The sequence below is a fragment of the Zootoca vivipara genome, chromosome 2, assembly GCF_963506605.1.
Source record: "Zootoca vivipara chromosome 2, rZooViv1.1, whole genome shotgun sequence".
Taxonomy (NCBI): domain Eukaryota; kingdom Metazoa; phylum Chordata; class Lepidosauria; order Squamata; family Lacertidae; genus Zootoca; species Zootoca vivipara.
Genome location: NC_083277.1, coordinates 76,451,065 through 76,468,899, shown reverse-complemented (window position 1 = coordinate 76,468,899; position 17,835 = coordinate 76,451,065). Strand labels below are relative to the sequence as shown.

The window sequence follows — 17,835 nt, the reverse complement described above, 5'->3', positions numbered from 1 at the left end:
TGATAATTTGATTAATTGGCTAAATGGACAATTTTAAATTAAATGAGATTAGAATGGTTGGTAAATAGTGAAAACTGTAAAGATGGAGCTAGCAAATGAAAATCAACAAAGGGGGGGTCTGGGGAAGCCCAATAGACAATGTTTAGGAAATTAGATACGCTGTGGCTTTTTTTTTCCTTCTGTTTTTTCTTTTTTCTTTTTTTGTCTTTCTTTTTTTCTTTTTTCTTATTGTTTTTGAATGTTAAAGTTAGACAACAGCTGGGTGGATATTCGCCTGTCCCTATCCTTGCCATCCTGGGACCTCTTGGTGGCAGAGGGAGGTTCTGGGGGGGGGAGGGGGGGAGGTGGATAGAGACCCAACTATAAAATGAACCACATTTGATTGCCTTCCTCTCGGGGGGTTCTCTTGTGGGAGGAGAGAGCTCTGGGAGGGGGGTAGGAGAATGTGAAAAATATGTTATGTATGTGTATGGTCTTTGCTATTATGTAAAATTTTATTATGCAAAATCAATAAAAATTAATTTTTTTAAAAAAAATTGCTTCCCTTTTTCTACAAAACGTCATGGCAACAATCTCGCTATAAGACTATCCTGCAAGAAAGAAAGAGAGAGAGAGAACGCACAAACAGCACAATTTTCCTTTCGGGAGAGACCACCAAGGGTGTGTGAGAGAGATGATATCTCTACCTGATATTTTCACCTTGAAAAAATGATGTGTACAATATTAGCCAACAGCTGCCTAGTTCCAGCACTAAGATGTTTTACAATTTGTACTCCTGTCTTGTCCCTTGGTATTTCACAGCTTCCTGCAGAATGCAAAGCTTTTTATATCAGACACTAACTCCAACAAGCTTTCCCATCAGAGATGCAACTCCAGCCAATTCCATGAAGGAGCTTTGGAGTCTTTCCATCTGCCCCAGGAACCTTACCAAGGAAAACGGCCTCCATGTTTCCCAAGGAGCAAGAGTCACGGTTATCCCAGCCATTGCCAAAATTCTTTTACATTTTGTGTTTCAAATTCGCAACCTTAGAGTGAAAGGAGGGTAATAAACAACAGTGACAGTAACACAGAAGATGGGATACAGCTCACTCACAAACCAGAGGACGTGGAGTGTTTTAAATAACTTTGTTTCTAAAGCAAGTGGCACCATATGCTCCAAGGGGGTTTCTTCTACCTTTCCAGTGGACCTAGTTTGGGTACCAAGGCCTAAAGAGATGAGGAGGGGTTTATCTAATGTTGGCTTCTACAGAACAGCAGCTGCAATACCCAGGCATTCGATTTTTTTCAGTGACTCAGTCTCAGAGTTCTATCTTGTTGCATTGCAGGAGGATTATTTAAGATGCCTCCGAAGAAAGATTCAATTAAGACTTTCCAGATTCCCCCCCCCAGTGCTCCAATAATTCAAACTCTAATGAAAGATCCATTAGCAGAATACACTTTCACTGCTCAGTCTACAGACATGCTGCATTCACAGAGTGTTCTCCATTAACTACTCATGTACCTGGGAAGTGCCACAGGAAGCTGCCTTATTTCAAGTCAGGCAACTGGTTTTTCTAGCTTAGTATTGTCCACACTGAATCTGAGCTAATAGCATAGTAAACTAGTGTCACTTTTAAGCCGACTTTCTCTGCGGTTAGTTTTCACTGAAAAAACATCAAACTAGCAGAGGCATTACTGCAATAACTGCCCCAACCTGAAGAAGCATAAGTGTCCTCAGAAAATTGTGAGGACAGATATTTCTTGCTGATCCATTACAAGTCATCATGGTGCTTATCTTTGTACTAGGTTCATCTCTGTCTTTTCTCGTTCATCCCTTGCCTTTTCTCCCACCGATTGGACACCCCATGCTATCAAATAAGTCAGCCTATTTTTTATCTGACTTTTTGCATGAGTGTAGATTGGTCATTGGTGCACTGACTTGGGAACCATGGGGTCTGAGTTCAAACCTCTCCATTCAGCCACAAGTTCAGGGGGTAGCCTCAGTTATATTTCTCTGGGCTTCAGTGAACCCAGTCTATGAAATAAACTTCAGTGAACCCAGTCTATGAAATAAACTACAGAAGTTTATTTATTTATCACATTTACATCCTATTGCTTAGTTATGGTGTGTGGGGAAAACTGTACAACTTTTGAAGTTTTCAAGAAATTCTTCAGATATGCAAACCATGAGGGAGGGAAGCAAGTTTTCCTGCCAGCAAGCTAAAAGAACAACTGAGTATACCCCTTGAGTCATAGGAAAATTCTATGCAGTGAAGGAAGAGTGTTTTATACTAATTCAGCAGCTACTTAAAGGAGCAGACAGTCAGATAAAACAGCAGCTAAAGTCCCATGATCTAACTCAGGGGTTCCCAAACTAAGGCCCGGGGGGCCGGATGCGGCCCAATCGCCTTTTAAATCCGGCCCGCGGACGGTCCGGGAATCAGCATGTTTTTACTGAGTAGAATGTGTCCTTTATTTAACATGCATCTCTGGGTTATTTGTGGGGCATAGGAATTCGTTCATCCCGCCCCCCCCCCCAAAAAAATATAGTACGGCCCCCTCACAAGGTCTGAGGGACAGTGGACCGACCCCCTGCTGAAAAAGTTTGCTGACCCCTGATCTAACTATATGCTGATTTGAGTATTAAGCTGCAAGTAGTTTGAGGAAATGCTGTGACACCTTGCTTTTAGATATGAAGTCTGGAAATTCTGGAGAAAATGAAATTGTGATACATAAGAAATGTTTAAGCCTTCAAGCATCTACCAATCCACAGAAATATACCAGTTTCAACAGAGCTCAGCAGAAAATTCCTTCCTGGCACATATCCAGAAATGTTCTTGCAATTCCACTTTTCTCTACTGCTGATTGGCAGTTCAGTAGAGAAAAAAGCTGTTTCACTTGTCCAAGCATCATCAAAATGTCACGTAGGTAACAAGCCTATACTTACTAAAGAGAAAGGACCATTGAATTCAGTGGATCTTATTGCGGAGTAGACATGCACAGGATCGTGCTGTAATGTTGGCAGACTCATTACTATAGGAAAGCATCAATAAAAAGAATTTAAAGAGTGAGTACAAATAAACACAAAAATTGTTTTTGAAGAATTTAGTAATTGAATGTGTATGTGTGTAACTGCATGGTGGAAAAACAAGTCATTTGAATGTGATATGTGCACCTGGCTGTAAAATAAATAATCCCTTCACTTATGTGACTATATCAATATTCACAGATAACTGGGTACAAAACTACATGTTTAAAAATGCAAATAATTTTTTTACTGAAAATGATTTGAAATTGCAAAGCAATTTCAATTACATTAATTCATATTTGCATTTGTGATATGATCCTATACTTGTAACATGCAAAATATGACAGCTATGGCTCTCAAATCCTGTGGTGGTAAAATTGCTCCCTTAATAAATGGAAACCTAAGACTGCTTCTTGCCTTGCTGTGTTGCAGCATATTATTGAATCCAATGTGTTTTATGTTGAATTTTTAAGTTAAGTTCATTTGTTGTTGTTTTTTTTTAATTTTTATTAAAGGTTTTCTCAGTTTACAAAGACGTGTGCAATGTTGTGTGTCCTTTTTCGCATTCATGAACTGGCTCCCCCTCCCAATATATTATGTGTACACACACACACACACATTTTTCTGTGCTTAACAGCAAGGCAAAACTGACTGCACTGAGTTATTTACTTTGCTGTAGTTTAATCCTGGATAGCTCCAAGAAACCACAGCCCTTCTCCATTAGCATACACTGCTCTTCTTTCTTCCATCCACTGTTCTGCTAAGTAAAAAACATCTTCCACAATGTTGCAAACCTCAATACCATAAAAGAAAAGAAAAGCATACAGGACATGGGAGCAGAAAATGTCAATGAGAAGTTCCCAATGGTAACCTATCCTTAGCAGCTTAGGACTCTAGGGATTTGGACCTCACTCATTTTAGATGTTTACACCCATGTCTCCTTCATTACCTTCCCATTTCTTTCACTCCTTCCCAGTCTTCTCAGTTTCTGCTGGGGGTGGTAGGAACCCACCTCCCACCCCAGCTTTGTTCTTGCACACTTCCTCCCCTCACTTTCTACCTCTTAAAGGATACTTTTGTGCTTTGTTGCCTATCCTACATCTGTTTGCACCATGCCCCTTATTCAGTAGTAGTGAAGTAAGGGCAATGTCAACAAAGCTTTCTAACTTACATCAGAGGCTATCTATTATCACCTGGGGAAGCCCCTTGCCAATACACAACTTCCTTATAAGTAATTACAGAGCAAAGCAAAGCACTCTAATCAAACAAAGTTCGACGTTTCCTCTGGTCCCTCTTTTTCACGCTCCTCTTTACATAACTCTTAACACACACCGTAGATACTGCAACATTACCTAGTTACTCGATCAGTGTATGCATTTCCACTAGCAGGAAACTTCTGCTTTTGATAGTCATGCCTTTTATTATTCTTTTCGAAGGTAAAAAAAAACCTTTCTAATGTACCGTTACTTCAGAAGATATCTATTACATGGGGGGGGGGGCAGCCCTTGCCAATACAGCACTTCCCTCTCTGACCAGGTAAGAAATTATGGAGCAAAACAAAGCAATAATAAAGCAAAGTTCAAAGTTCTCCCACGTTCCTTTACCTACCTCTTGCACACTGTAAAAACTCTCTAGCATCACCTAGCTATTGATTCGGTGGACGCATTTGGACAGGCAGGAAACTTTTGTTTTTGACACCATCTTTCGGACCAAGGTTATATTTCCTCTGATCTGCATTATTTACGTTGGGCTACTTCCAAGGTATTGTCATATTTTCCAGCAGGAAGGCTGCCTTCTTTTTAAGAGTCCTCTACTCTAGCAAATTACTTCCAGGCACTATTTGGAGGCAGGCTACCCAGAACCACCCGATAGTGCGTGTACGATACGAACATGCCTTCGAAAGAAAGACTCTCCCTAAGAACTTCCGGGAAACCTATCAGCAGCGTACAAGCCAATAGGGGATTGTTTTCAGCCCTGCAAACCGGTATTAGTAGTAGATGCAAGAGTGCCTCTGAACATATGCAGAATACCTCACCATCCCTAGGCAGCCTGGCAGAGCCTGTCCTCATGAGAGGGGTGGAGAGGCAACTCTGGCTTACTTTCCTTTTTGGAAAAGAGGTTCAGAGATAAAATAAACCAGCGATCGGAAATAAAGCAACTGGGGAGAATGGGACGCGTACAAGTCGGCGCGCGCGCCCGCCCGCCCGGGCAACCCAGAAGGAGCGAGGTCTCACCATTGCAGGGAGAGCAGCCCGGACGCCCCCACCATGGTCCAGCTGGCCCGCTGCTCACGTGATCGGCTGCATCTGCTCCGCGGAAGCTCTTCACGCCGTCGTCTCCTCCGGGTAGAGGCGAAGCGGGCGTCTCGCACGGCGGGGAAGGAGCGCGCCGCCTCGACCATTCGCTCCGTCCCGCTTCTTTCACTCCCTATGCAGCGCTCGGGCGCCGCGGAGGGAAGTCAAAGCTGCTCAGCCGCCGCGGCTGCTGCTATCTAACACTTTGCGCGCCCCTCCGCTGCTTCAGTGAAGTTGCTGTCCTGGGATGAAGCGACCGGAAAGCTCGCGCAGAGCAGACCTTCAAGCTCTTTCACGGGCTGCCTTCTCTCCTCTCCTCTCTCTCTCTCTCTCTCTCTCTCTGAGGCAGCCGGCTTCTCTCGCTTTCTCTCCAGCTGCCTTTCTTAGGTAGGAAGCGCGCTGCCTGCTTTGCGCCGAGCCAGTTAGTGTCAGCCAATCAGAGCGGGCGCGCAGTCGGGCGCCTTCCTCCGCTCCAGGGGGGAAACGGCGGAGGGAGAATAATCCGTGCCGTGGAGAGCCGCAGAGCAATTCGGCCACGAGGGAAACCAGGCGCTTCCCCTGCTTGCGGTCGGTTGGTACCCTGCAGTGTTGCGCGCGCGCTCTCTCTTGCTGGAAGGAAGCAAAAGGCGCTTGTTCGGAAGCCTCTCTTCTCTTTATATCACGATGGGGGGTGGGGGGGAGCGAGGCCGCTGCCCCACCTGCGGCGCGCGAAAGGGCCCCCCGTGGTGTTTTCTGCGTTTCCCGCGCTCGTGGAAGCCCGCGGGCGACCGCGCAGCCAAGTCTCGTGGAAGCGTCTCTCTCTGCCTCCTCCGCAAGCCGCAGGTAATACCGTCAGTGGCAACAGGTGCTGCCTGCTGATCTCGCCTCGGGTTTCCCGAGCGGCCGCCAGAGTGGGAATGTGGTGCCGGTGCGCGCTTTCCGGTGAACCACAGACACCTGGCCGCCGAATTCCTCCAACCGGGAGTTGCTTCTCTGCCCCAGGCCTGCGCTTTAATTGGCTGCAGAGCCGGAGGACAGGCAGCAGGAGGGGCTGCTTCTCTCAGCAGCGCGGTACTGCGACCCCAGAGAAAGCGGAACTTTTTCCTGTCATGCAGTCCTTAACACCACCGAGACCATAAACAGATGTACTCCCAAAGTTATCCCCAGTGTGTGGAATCTTCAGGACAAGGAAGGACTAAGGAGTAAACCCAACACAAATCCGGAGTGGAGTCCCTAAAGTGGTTGGGTGCCGCCTCCTAGCAACTCCTGTAGACAAGCTGGTGCCAAGTGCATTGCTCTGCTTTCCTTTGGGCCACATCAGGGAGGCCAAGAGGGAAGTCTTGTCGTCTGGGCAGCCCAGGACCTCCATACACCCTGTCCATTGTGCCCCAGGAAGCTCTCTTTGCTGCTGCTAAGGCAGTGGTTTGATTTCACCCCCAGAGGTGCACTCTTTTGAGAAGGGCGAAACAAGGTTTTATTTCACCCAGGAGCCTCAATGGTGTCCCTCTGGAGGCTTCATCCAGGGCAGAAAAGCCAGCTAGCCGCCCCCATAGCTACAGCACTGCTTTGGAGACAGACAGATGCCAGCAACAAGGGGTTCTTGACTTTAAGGGACAGCCTAAAATAGGTTGGGGGATCTCTGGTCTTCCAGACTTTCCTGGCCTGCAGCTCAATGGAAGAGCACTTGTTGCACATGCAAAAGGTCCCAGGATCAACCTCAAGACAGGCCACTTCCTGAAAGGTCAGAGAGCATCTGTCCATCAATGAAAACCGAGCTAAATTGAGCAATGGTCCGTCTCACTCTGATGCAGCTTCCTATGTTCCTTTTGGCCATGCTGGCTGGTGCTGATGGAAGTTGGAGCCCAACAACATCTGGAGGGGTTCAGATTCGCCATCGGACCTAAAGGGGACAAAAGAATAGCATGGGAGGTCAGGTTTTGGCAGCTCACAGACTTACCTGCTGGGATTAATATTATTTTGCTGTAGGAATTATATAGGGTAATGATGTCATGGAAAGTTTTGTCCATAATTGAAAGCCAAGGCCTATAGCAAACTGAGTCCCAACCAACAATTAAACAAAAGATTATAACAGCTTTTTCACGTCTGTTTTCTGAGATTAACAACAGTAATGGTTAACAACAGTAATGCATCATGCAAACAAGGCAATGAATTCAGTTATCATGATTTGCATGGTTTGATGTAACATGGGCATCTTGGCATGGGCTTCTTGCTCCTAAGAAGATGCACAGTTATCTCCTTAAGCAAGAAGAAACACCTCTAAGACACATGTTCTAGGAGAGACACGTGCTTTGACACCTGCTGTATAGAGCAGTGGCTCCGTGCCAAGGTATAAATATGAACAGCTTGGAACGCTACCTTTATATCTCAATTCACTGAGCACGTCACCATAATTTTGCATTACTCAGTTCCTTCTTCTAAGGGTGTTGACTCTCCGGTCCTTTTGGACCACATGCACCTACACTTGCAGGCTCCTTGTTTCTGCTTGTTGATGCACCTACCCAATTTTATAATGGTAGCACCCTGGGAGACTCTTTGGTCACAAGCTTCTGCTTCTACATCAGGAACAGGAACTTGTAGCCTTCCAGCTATTGCTGGACTCAGCTCCCATCTGCCCCAGCCAACAAGGCAAATGGTCAAGGATGATAGCTGTAGTCTAGCAACATATGGAGAGCCACTGGTTCCCTGTCCCTGATCTACATGATCTCTAGAACTGAGGCAAATTATCTTGTGGATTAGAAACTCTGGTGTATTCTCAGTACTTGTGGCTCACCGCAAACCAATATTCCACTAGGAGTCTTTCCTACATCATGATCCTAGTCAAATTAACCTGGAAGACAATGCATTTAATGAGACTTATTTCTGATAGGTACACTTCAATTTGAAGCTTTGGGGTATAATGTTCTGTACCCCCTCCATTAGGTGTAAGTATATGTAAAATAAACCATATTTCTGAAAGTAACTAGTCTCCACTGTGCCTCAATTTCCCCAAACGAAACACAACCCTGGGTGAGTGCCTGGAACCCCCTGGAATCTTGCTACCGCTCAGCAGAGTTTGCAGGTACCATGTAACAATATAAATTAGTACAAATTATTCAAATCTGTGCTACTTTTTGCCATCTTTCTTTGGTGACATGTAAATAATCATTCTAGGGTACAGTCAGGTTACCAGTAAATAATCATTCTAGGGTACAGTCAGGTTAGCAATCAGAATGCAGCCTTATCTGAATGGCATGGGAACTACATGGGTAGCAGAATGTCTGTTAAGAGGAACCTTATAGGCCAGGACACTGGTGTAGCTGTTGTGCATGAACTTGCATTGTTATACATTGTTTCTACATGTCATCACAAACACCCCAAAAAGACATGTAGAAGTAGCCTTACTGCAATGGGAAAATGTCCCCAGCACACAGCCAGCAGCACTGCGCGCATGTGCACACACACGAACACAGCATACAAGACAATGCCATAGCATCTCTACTCCATCTAATATTGCCCCCGTGCTGCACACCCTGTCATCTCTCTTCCTGATATACTGGTGGTGCTGTGCTGTGATTGTGTGTTGAGTTTTGTCCTATTTTAAGCACTGCCAAGGGGGGTGGGGTAGGATGTGATCTGAGACTACTTAATTTCCCCCCTCTTCTATTGAATTCAGTGGGAGAGAAATTCCTTGCACCAGGTTGAGGATGGGTGTAAAGTTCTGCCATCAATGGTGGGTGGCAAAGGATTGAAGGTGCACAGCATTTGGCATAAGTGTACTCCTCCATGCCACCTGCCCCACCCAACTCTGCATCCCATTTTGGCTGCTCTGCTGGTCTATTGGGGGAGTTCTGCTGATATATCTCTGTGTTGACAGCATATCATAAGTTTTGCCCATATAGCAGAGCTTCTCCCAGATCGTACAGCCACTCAGCCTGTAGATACCAAATTGTACCCCAAGTTGCTTGTTGGCTGTAGTTGCAGTGGTTGATCAAAGAGAATGCCATTTCTGGGCACTCATTCAATGCATACAAGATGTTCGTGGCTTCCTTTCACTGTTTATTTGAGTGAATACATTTGTATCAGTGTGTGCTTGCCACTTTTGTGATACAGACTTCCTATTTCACCTGATCCAACTATTGTGGGCTTCCCAGAGACATCTTGTTGGCCCCCATGGGAAGCAGGGTGCTGGATCTTTGGTCTGACCCAGCTAGACACTTCATATGTTCTTACTGATACATCTTTTACAAATATGTACTATGCAGTCTGTTTCTTAAGGTTACGGGGCACAGAATGTACTGTATAAGTATTTTGTCCAAGGATTTTGTTTAAAATCAACTATTTCAGGCAACTAAAAAGCAATTTATGCCTGTTAAACCTGATCCAAGTGAGCACATGTGGTTTGGGAAAGTATAGGAATGAGGAAGGGAAAGCATTTCCTTCTCCACTGGCATTTTGGCTGCAAAATGTTGTCTAGAGGGAATATTCCGAATGGGATATTAATCTGAGCTGCCTAATTTGTGTCAGGTAAGAGCTAATGTTGCACTTAAGAGGATAGGAACGGGAACCAGGATGTCCTTGAATCAAATCCCACTTCAGTCATACACAATATTTGCCTACAGAGTTGGCAAATACTTTGCCTACAGATTACAGAGTTGGTGCATGCTTTGAGCACAAAGCATTATATAAATATAAAACTACAGTAGTAGTCTCTATTGTCCTTTTGGTGCCTGCTAAAGATATTTCTCTTGCAACAAGCCTTGTAAATGGAGATATTTATACCAGTTGTTACCCATATTAGACCGCAATACCTCAAGGACTGCCTCTCCCCATATAAGCCAATCTAGACCCTGCGATCATCATCTGAGGCCCTTCTTCATATGCCTCCTCTGTGAGAGGTCTGGAGGGCAGCAACACGAAGAACAGGCCTTTTCTGTGGTGACTCGCTGCTTGTGGACGCCTCTCCCCAGGGAGGCTCACCTGTCACCTTCATTACATATCTTTAGGTGCCAAGCAAAAGCATTCCTCTTCTCCCAAGCCTTTGGCTAATTAAACCATCTATAGCAGGCATCCCCAAACTGCGGCCCTCCAGATGTTTTTGGCCTACAACTCCCATGATCCCTAGGTAACAGGACCAGTGGTCAGGAATGATGGGAATTATAGTCCAAAACATCTGGAGGGCTGAAGTTTGGGAATGCCTAATCTGTAGCCTTTTAAACTGGATGGGGGTATTGCTTTTGTTTGTTATTGTGGTATGTATATTGGTGTTTTTATATTGTAAACTGCCATGTGATCTTCAGTTGAAGGGAGATATGGAAATTTAATTCATCATCATCATATTGATATGTAGTGTAGTGGTGTGTGTGTGTGTGTGTGTGTGTGTGTGTGTGTGTGTGTGTGCAATATTTCCTTTGGAAGCACCAGACCTTGGTGTTTACATATATTCATTTCCAAAGTGATTAACATTTTTTTTATTTCAGCAATGTATATACTATTTAATTACAATCATCTCTAAACAGTGTACAAGTGAGAAAACAATGCAATAAACAACAAAGCAGTCAAAACCATAATATCAGTATTCAGTTAAATGCCTGCTGGTTTTTTAAGTTCAGTAGGTGTTGGAAGTTCAACAGGGAGGAGATCTTTCTGACCTCAGAAGGAAGGGAGTTCTATAAAATTGGGCCCATAATACTGAATCCATGACTTCTGGTTGATATGAGTTGTGCATTCAAGAAATGGGGGACCACTAGCAGTGACTCTCCTGAATCTCTCAATGATTGGGCAGAAACATAAGGAATCAGGCAGTCCAGAACTTTCAGGTTTTAAATTCCGTAGAAACACAGAAATGCCCTAAAAAGAGTGGAACTGAATATTCTGACCCGAGGAGCAAGCTGAGCAACTGGTTTGACACTAATACTTTTTGACTGCTGCCAATGAAAATTGTTTTTGCAATCATGGGAACATAAGTAAAAATAAAAGATAAGATAGGCTGCCAGAAATAAACCTCATTGGGGCACATGCTGCCCATGGCCGACAAGCGGGCAGCCCTTGTACTGGAGCCACAACATTGGCTCTTGACTCAAAACGGCCAGTCTTCAATCAACATGTCAGCCATCTGGCAGCACTGTGCTGTATCTAGGCCATTTAGAGGTAGGGAATCTCAAAACCGAGTTTTTGTATATGTCTCAAGCCACCAGCTGTCAACCAGAAAATCCCAAAGTGATCAGGGCAAGAGTCTCTGGTTGTCCTAGCAAAACAGTCAGTTCAACTGTCCAAACTCATTTGAAATGAAAGTTGAAAGGCCAACAGTGAAGGCTGCTCCAGTTGACTTCTGAGACTTTGACAGGTTTTTAATTAGCTGAATTTTACTATCCACCAGATGGGTAACAAACATGTATAACCCTCCAGTGTCCTTTGCATGGGATGAGCATAAAAGGCCAGAACAAAAAGACATCAATGGTCTATGAGATGCCTTAATATTAGGTACAGTATAGAATCATAGAGTTGGAAGGGACCCTGAGGGTCATCTAGTCCAACCCCCTGCAATGCTGCCCCATACAGGGATTGAGCCTGCAACCTTGGCATGGTCAACACCACACTCTAATCAACTGAAGAAGATGCTCTTAATTTATTATTTACTTTATTATTCACTCTACTGTCTAAGACACTGAAAGGGTGAGAAAGGGGAAACTTTTTAACCCTTCCTTGTTTTGGCTCATAGCTAGAGCTGGGACAAAGCTCTAAGAGAAAGGGAGCTCAAATTAAAATCAGAACCTTGGAAGAAATAGCAAATGCCACTCCCTTCCTTTCATCTTAGGTCACTTTAAATATCATCAGAACCATGTGACAAAGTTTTCCTGGAGTGCCACACTTTATGCTATAGGGCCTAGACTCTAGTGCTTCAACATATTTGCATACAAGTGGCATGCTAAAATAATACAGTCTGGTCAATGCATAAAATTTGATTCTCCTGATTATATAAACTGGTACTCAGGGAAAACAGCAAAATAAAATACGATCCACTTCCATGTTCATAATTTCTCTAAAGTACTTTATCGATCCTTGAATGAAGTCAGGCAAATATACTGATACAGAGACATAAAACAAGATTATGTTTATTTATAGAGCCTCCCCAGTTATACACAGCTATTAATCACAGTATGTTGTACTAAAATACATTACAGATGGCTTTGTCAAAGGTGATACATACATCAGTGAATTATTGTTAAAGGACTTCCCAGGAAGCTGCAGTGGCAGACTTATAAAAATATGAAATCTCTATTAAGTCACTCATGAATCTTTTATAGCTACCTCTTAAAAGGAGCTGCACCGTTAATTTGTTGTTAATTATTAATCACTGTAGTACATATAATTTGGAAGGTGTTTTCTGAACAGGAAATGAGATGAGCCAAAATGCGGAACCAGGAAGACTGATTAGCAGAAGGTGTAACACTCACATGATATATAGCTGATTGCAAACAGAGCTAGTTCTCATTGTGCTCTTTCCCACACATACCACTAAAGTGCAAGGAGAGGGAAATAGCACCAGAGCATTCTCCATTTCTCTATCTTACCCCTTCCTTATTCAGGAAAAAATATATATTGTTTCATGCCACCCCAATCTCTGAGCAGTGGAAGATTCCAGGGGTCCCAGGCGCTTACCTAGAGTTTGGTTTTCTCGAAATGAGGGACAGCGGAGACTGTGGTGTCTTTATGATGGTTTATTTCACATATATACAACCTGAGCCTACGATGGAGGGGCTCACATCATTAACACCCCAAAAAGGTCCTGCTTCTCCCATAGCCACAGCCTTGGATCCCAGCAGAAATCAGGCTTGGTTCTGTCTCTCAGCTGCCTAGCCTGCTTCTAGCCACTAGCTCTCTCTCATACACACACGCACATCTTGACTCTTGGCTTTGTTCTTCTCACTAACAGACAGTTGAGGGTGGGAGATCCACTCATTTGTCTTCTGGCACAGAGCCACTTCCTTTGTTACCTTAAGGACTCATACTTAGCAGGCTATTACTGTACCATGAAGGTGGACTGGCTATTCCAGCAATGGAATCCTTCATTACATTTTATTCCTTTCAGGATCCAGGAATTATAAGGGACCACCCCACTCCAACAATATCTTGACTGGCTCTCTACAATGGCCCTGAAAGCTAGTGTGCCACTTACATCAGTGCACAGAAAATGCAGTAATATATTCTTGGCATTATCGCAATCAAGAGCAAAATCCATATGTACCACTGTTTCATTTCCATTATGTTTACGCTGATTTTACATTACTCTGACGTAACCTTATCTGAGGCTGCAGTCCCACAATCACTTATTCAGAATAAGCCCCTTTAAATTCAGTGGTACTTATTTCCAAGTAAGTAAGCAAGAAATGCCTAAAATGATAAAGTATCTGGAAACCAAGCCTTATGAGAAATGGTTCAGGAAGTTGGGTGTATTTAGCCTTGATAAGAGGAGACTAAGAGGATATATGATAGCCACCTTCAAATATCTAAAGGGCTGTCACATGGAAAATGGAGCAAAGTTGTTTTCTCCTGTTCTAGAGGCTAGGACCCGAATCAATGGGTTCAAGTTACAAGAAGGGAAATTCTGACTAAATACTGGGAACAGCATTTTGACAGTAAGAGCAGCTTGACTGTTGAATGGACTCCCTCGGGATGTTGTGGACTCTTCTTCATTGGAGGTTTTTAAGCAGAAGTTGGATGGCTGTCTGCCATGGATGCTTTAGTTGAGATTCCTGCATTGCAGGGGGTTGAACTCAATGATCCCCAAAGGTCCCTTCCAACTCTATGATTTTATGATAAAATTGAGCAATGTAAAGAATCTTGGGGATAGGAAATCTGTGCCCCCCCCCCATGTTGGTGGACTCCAACTCCCATTGACCCCAGCCAACGTGGCCAATGATGAGGGATAATGTAGTCCAACACACCTGGAAAGGCATAGGTTCCCTATCCCTGGTCTAAGGATTTTATGCAAATATGTTGAAGGTTAAGGCTATCCATGGCTCTATCCATGGTTACTAGCCATGATGGTTATTTGCTACCTGCAGAAGCATCCTCTGAATGCCAGCTACTGGGGGACAATAGTGGAAAAGCCCTGCTTGTGGGCTTCCCAGAGGCATCTGGTCTGTCACTATGGGAGATTATCAGCACCTCTGATCATTTTCAATCTGCAGGTAAGGATGCTGATTCCCATGTCAAGCTCTGCCGGTACAAAAGGATGATTAGTTTAGCTGCAAACTTACCACTGTGCCAAGACAATGATAGTAGAAACATATGATGCGAGGTGCCTCCTGCTGAGATTCATTTAGCTCTGCGACTGTTGGGAGTGCCCCAAGAATTTTATTTTGATGTGGCAAGCCATTTGCACAAGCTTTTCATCTCCCTTCTCTTCTATTCCACCCCCCCCCTTTTTAAAGGAAGCAGGTGATCACCACTAGAATGAGAAAGAATTAGATACCCATTTGTTGCAAAATGGGGGAGTTTTGTAGTATCTGAGAAATACAAGTGAAAGAAATATTATTAAAAATAACAATGTATGTTACATCAATACTGATGTGGCAGCATGGAAGAGACACTTTGCTGCACAAACATTACTCTGTATAAAACAGAACACAGAGCAGTTCTATCTACGTGCCTATGTGCATTTGCTCTAATCTGTTGGTCCATTACTACAAAAAAGTTATACTTATTGAACCACAAATGCATGCAGTTAACTAAGATTTTCATGACACACATCTCAGTAAGTTCAGACATGCATAATAATTCTGAAAGAACTCAGAATTTATATGCTTTTATCAATTATTTGGCTGGAAAATACATAACATCACTTTTTCCTGGTACGGTAGCCACCATTAATCCCAAGAAGGCACCTTAAACTTGAGTAAGACTAAAAATAGCTTCATTCTAGGCCCAAGGGAGCAGAAAAATCAAGCAAATGAGAGTGAGAGCGCAAACATGCAGTGCTATGTGGCTGCCCAAGTTGAAATGTCCCAAGAGTTTCATTAAAAACTTGGAACTGGGTGTTGTGGTCATTTTATGGCACTGGATCTCAATCTGTTTCCAGACCCAATTCATCTCTTTTCTCTGCTCAAGCACTTTACAGCTTAGGGCACTTGAAGGACAGCCCATGTCCTTGCATATCTACCTACAAACACCAGGTAAAGGAATAGTAACAATAAGGAGGCTGGAATAATGCACTTGGCACTAGCATTGGTAGGCCTTGCTGGGCCCTCAGAGTCCAGGCATTTGCCCAGTGATGCCGAGAGTTGGCACCAGGTGTGTGTGCATGCATAGTTTTGAAGAGCCAGCCCATGAGTTTTTGCTTTTACCAGTCATAGCTGACAGAAGGGGCAAAGGAAGGAAGTTAAAGTGCACAGGCACAAGATACCCGATGCTTTGCCAAACCATCACCAGCCCTTCTTGATCACCATCACATGGAGCAACAGCAACAAAAAGAAAACATGCTATTGCACTAAAGAAAGAAAAAAGGGAGAAATTGACAGCCCACACTCATTATACCCTTTCAGCTGCTATCTTGTTAACTAGCCTGTTTGCTGGATTTTCTGAGTCATGCAGTAAAATGAAAGGGGTCTCTTTGGATGTCTGCTTGGTCCTCCACTTTGGCCGGGAAAGTTTGATAATAGCTTTGATTAGTCATGAAAGACTTTGGCAGAATTCGTTTTGTCTTTGTCCTCCTGCAGCACCAAGGGCTTCATTTCAGAGATTGCTTGTTTGCGTAAAGCGTGGGATTTGGGACCAGATGAGTGGGGCCTGGCATGCAAAGTCTTGCCTAGTCATCTTCCCTCCCTGCTGCTGCCATCACATCCATCAGCCCCCTCTCATCGTGAACAGAGATTATGATTCTGAGAAACTTGCATCTCCTATGTGTGTCAAAGGAAATTTCCTTCTCTTTCAGAAATGTTCTCAACAATTTGACTCTTTTGTGCTGCTGCTGCTATTATTATTATTATTATTATTATTATTATTATTATTATTATTAAATTCTTTAGCAGAATTTGTATTCTGTTAAATATAAAGCTCATTCAGTTGGTGGACATGGCAGGAGGTGAGAGGGCTCCTGTGTTCAAATCCTGCTTGCTGGTTGGCTACTGTGAGAACAGGATATTGGACTAAGATGAGCCATTGGCCTGATCCAACAGGCTCTTCTTCTGTTCTTATGTAAACCATAACCTTAAAAAATGCAAAATATAAATAAATGAAACCTGCTGTTAAAAATATACATTATAAAAGAAAACCACATGTTAAAATATAGGTCAGATTTACCTGTATCTGGGTAGCCTTGCCTAAACAGAGATATTTTTTTTTATCAGGTGCTGAAAACGGAACAGAGAAAGTGCCTGCCCAATGTAAGTCTGCTTTGGCCCTACAGGTGTTGGTGGACTACAATCAGTCCCAGTGAGAATAGTTAATAGTCAAGCATGGTGGGAATTGTAGTTGAGCAACTTCCATCCCTGTGCTAGAGGATACTTAGTTGATCTGGATTGTGGGGGATCAGAAGGAAGCAGCATCTACCGGTAAAGGAGAGAATATTGTGTAGATAGAAGAATCACAGAATTGTAGAGTTCGAAAGGACCCCAAGGGTCATCTAGTCCAACCCCCTGCAGTGCAGGAATCTTTTACCCAACATGGGGCTCAAATCTATGAAATTGAGAGCCTCATGCTGTACCAACAGAGCTGTCAAGGAGGAGGAGGAGGCATTACTTGGAGAGTCAAAGAAGAATGAAAATATAAAAAAAATCAGAAAATGGAAAATGGAAAAAGCCCTCTCATTTAACTGAATCAGCTTGGATAAATGAATAGTGTTTCATTTGGGAGTGGGAGAAAGTGTGTGGGAAACCCTGGGGTGTCCTGCCAGTGTATATTTCATATTGATGGCAACGTACCGTATCTCACTCTCTCCTGGCATAGTGGGGTCTCCACCAACTTCAATTAGCTCTCATCTGGTGTAACTCAAGTGTCGGATTACTATGTCAATTGAATTTAACTTGTAGTTCCAGCAGTCAATTGGTGGTAAAGTCTAAAGATAAAACACTGGCCTAATGCAGCTGATGAGAGGCAAACATGCAGGAATACTAGAACAACAGAAGTGTTCTCATCACTGACCAGCCAAACAACGTAAGAATTTAAAATAAGCTAGAGGGTGTTTGCTAGGCAGGTAGATGATGGAACGGGAAGGAATCTTGCACATTTCTTAACACATGTATAATGCAATTGGGAAAACAAGATCTGCTGAGGACAAACTGTTCTGCCTTCCTCTTCCCACTCATAAGATGGCACAAGAAATGTGTTTAAACTGAAGCGATGCTACATGTAAAAGAAAAATCTCTTGGAAGAAGCACTTCGTGGGACAGGGTCAGTGAGGGGGTGGTGGGGTGGAGGGTTGGTCTTTTCATTTTTGAGCTGACAGTGCTCCCTCCAAGGCTGGCTATGAATCAGGGCTGGGCAGCCACAATTGGATCCATCTGCTCAGGGTGCTTTTTGATTTTAGCCTGAAGAGCTCTGCGATCAAAATTGAGG

The 17,835-nt window shown here is 43.7% G+C and overlaps 1 protein-coding gene across 6 annotated transcripts in view; it reads right to left on the bottom strand.

Annotated features, from left to right (window-relative positions):
* The window catches only part of HTR4 (5-hydroxytryptamine receptor 4), a 173,207-nt gene extending 167,327 nt beyond the window's left edge, over nt 1-5,880 (bottom strand). For all 6 annotated transcript variants that reach the window (XR_009557164.1, XR_009557162.1, XR_004691944.2 and 3 more), the window contains exon 1: nt 5,242-5,880. The gene's annotated coding sequence lies outside the window, so the exon portion shown is untranslated. The remainder of the gene's footprint in view (nt 1-5,241) is intronic.
* Nucleotides 5,881-17,835: the final 11,955 nt, after the last annotated feature.